Below are 3,144 nucleotides of genomic sequence, written 5' to 3' on the forward strand. Positions count from 1 at the left end.
GCTTACAGGATAAAAACAAATAATCTACCATATACTATAGAGGAAATTAGGAATATGATAAAATCTTGTTATGTTTGTTTAGAAAGAAAGCCTAATTACGAACGGAATCCTATTCCTAGCCCAAACATAATCAAAGCTACAGCTTCATTTCAAAGATTAAGTCTAGACTTTAAAGGACCAATTCCTAGTAATACGAATAACAAGTATATACTAACTATAATTGATAAATTTTCACGTTTCACATTCGCATTTCCATGTGCCGATATTTCGTAATTAAATATATACACGAAATATTTCTAACATTCGGTATGCCATCTTACATACATTCTGATCGTGGTACAGCATTTATGTCTTCCGATTTGAAAGAATTTCTATATAATCGTGGAATTGCAACGAGTCCAATGAATGCCCACTGAGAATTGGGAATTTGCCCTGCCTCAAGCATTAAATTCTACCCGCTCTCTTCTTTGTACAAATTGCACGCCACACGAAATAATGTTAATGCACATAAGAAAATCTGCAAATGGTGTTTCTGTACCTAGTTGGTTGATAAATACGGAGCATGCTTTAATGCGAAAATGTAATCGCACAAATAAATATCAACCACTAGTTGAAGAGGTAGAATTGCTTAACGTTACTCCAAATATTTTCACATACGTCTATCGCATGGTAGAGGAACTACTTTTTCAAACCGAAACTTAGCATCCTTAGGTCAAAGTCAAAGAGAATTTAATGAATTAATTGAGTACTGAGTGATGTTGAACAAAATTAACCGAGGGATGATAACACATCAGATTCTAATAATGAATTTACCGAAGAACAATTACCTGAAGGAAATCGCTCCACATCTGTGGAAAAGGAAGCAAGTTTGCGTAAATCAAACAGATTACAAGACTATGTTTTAAATTAAAATGTGGGTGAATGTAATAATATTGAACCTCTTTGTTTTATATTATTATATATAATTAATGTCATATGTCACTCTTAAGAACTTTGTACATTTATTTATTTCATTATTTAGATTAATTTCAACCAGACACTCCCTAATAAAGAAGCCTATTTAGAAAATATTAACATTTTTGTACTATATTTTGTATTGATTTTTTACAAGATTAATTAATGTAAATAATATATTTTACAATGTTACACTAATAGTTCTATTTAAAAGTAATAGTAAAGTTAAATTAGAAGATATTAAATAGTCTCTGTTTATATCTTTAAATTTTGCGAAAAAAAAAGACAACTGTCAACGTCAACTATAAAAATCAACAAATAACAATGTCATGTGATTTATAAAAAGATAAAAACGGGCTGAAGCTAAAACAGTGAAATATTAGGTTTATTAAGTAGTAGTAGTGTTTAATAATTATTAAATTAGCCATAAAATATTAATAAACATATAAATTTAATATTTTACATCATATAAATTATTTCATCATGAGTTCTGACGATAATGGTAAGACAGTGCTGTAGTGTTATAATTCTGAGTAAAAAAAAATGTATTTCATGTTATATTTTTTGTAATTTCAGTTAATGACATGAAAATAGCTTGTGATTTGTTAGACAAGCTCGTTCTGCGACAGCTGCATCTTATGGAAGATAAAGTTAGCTGTGAACTGAATATAGAAAGAAGTATTAATAATGGAAGTATTCATTTGGCTAAATCTAGGTATATCATGGGGCAGAATTCCGTCAGTAAGGAGAGACTTCCAACAGAGAGTAGTCCAGAATTTTCGGCATCTGTGACTTGTGATACCATCGTAGAAGATAATGTTAAACAACTAAAGATAACTAAAAGCGAGACCAGTGGCAGTATAGTAAATCCCTTAAATTGGTTTGGCGTTTTGGTCCCTCAAAATCTACACAAAGCGAAAGATATTTTTCAAAATACTATTAATTATGTCTTTGACTGTGTTAATATTCAGATACAACTACTTGAAAATATCAATAATATTAAAATGTTAAAAAAAATAATAAAAGGTAATAATTAAATATAATTTTTGTTTTGATTCATTTATTTGAACAGTGACAAAACTGCTATTTATATTAAAGTAACATTTTTATGGTAATACTGTACAAGCAAGATGTTTGCATTATTTAATTAATGTTACAAAACCAATCAATGTATAAATACTATTCCAGATGTAAAAAAATATTTTTTTTTTCAAAATGTTTGTGTGAGAAATTTATTTATTTAAATATTACAGATTTTTTTTTTAAACAATTACAAAAAGAACTATTATCTGACTTGTGTATTTACCACAGGGTAAATTTAAAATAAACTAATAACATTTAAAACTATGCATTCTAATTAACTATTTAGCACTAAAGAGTTTCAGAGTTACTTGAAGTTGGAAACAAGTATATAAGAATTTGATTATGTTACAAAAAAATATTGAATAGAGTTAAATTAGATTGTAACTAAAACTTAATTCATGTCCCTTCTCAATGTTTAACTGTATTTATGAAAGTTTTTTTTTTAAATATGAATATATTAAATTTGAAATACATACATTGTGGTTTAATATCATGATATTTATTGAGTAATATTAGCCCATAAATTAATATTCACAAGGTTTGCAATTAATATGAAGATAAAATATATCATCAAAATTATATTTTAGACAAGTTCCTGACATTTACCATAACATTTTACTATAGTGTTAAAGGTATTTGAAATAATATTTTTGGCAATACTTAAAAAAATTGATTAAAAAAAAAACTATAGAAAAAAACATACATACATTTTTTAATTTGGACTTAGCATAAACATTAAATACATACAACATTTTATTTTTTGTATTGTGTTTGATGAACATTTAATGAAATAAAATTATTATACTTAGGTTACGAACAATTTTTGAAAAAACATTTTATAACTTAATTATTAATCAAACTTTAAATACCCTTAAGTTAAAATACCTAGAAAACTTCTTAGAGAAGTGCAAAATAACTTATAAAATGCAATATGGTATGTTATAACTAAAAAAAACACTTTGTGCTATAATTAAATAATAACAATTACTAAAATCGCATGTAAAAAATACTTTTTGTGCTCAATTTCTATTAGCGCCATGACTAGACACATGAGCTTGATTCTAACAAGATTTTAGAAGATTATGTACAGACATATACAAATATATA

This window comes from Vanessa cardui, chromosome 21 (genome assembly GCF_905220365.1).
Source record: "Vanessa cardui chromosome 21, ilVanCard2.1, whole genome shotgun sequence".
NCBI lineage: Eukaryota > Metazoa > Arthropoda > Insecta > Lepidoptera > Nymphalidae > Vanessa > Vanessa cardui.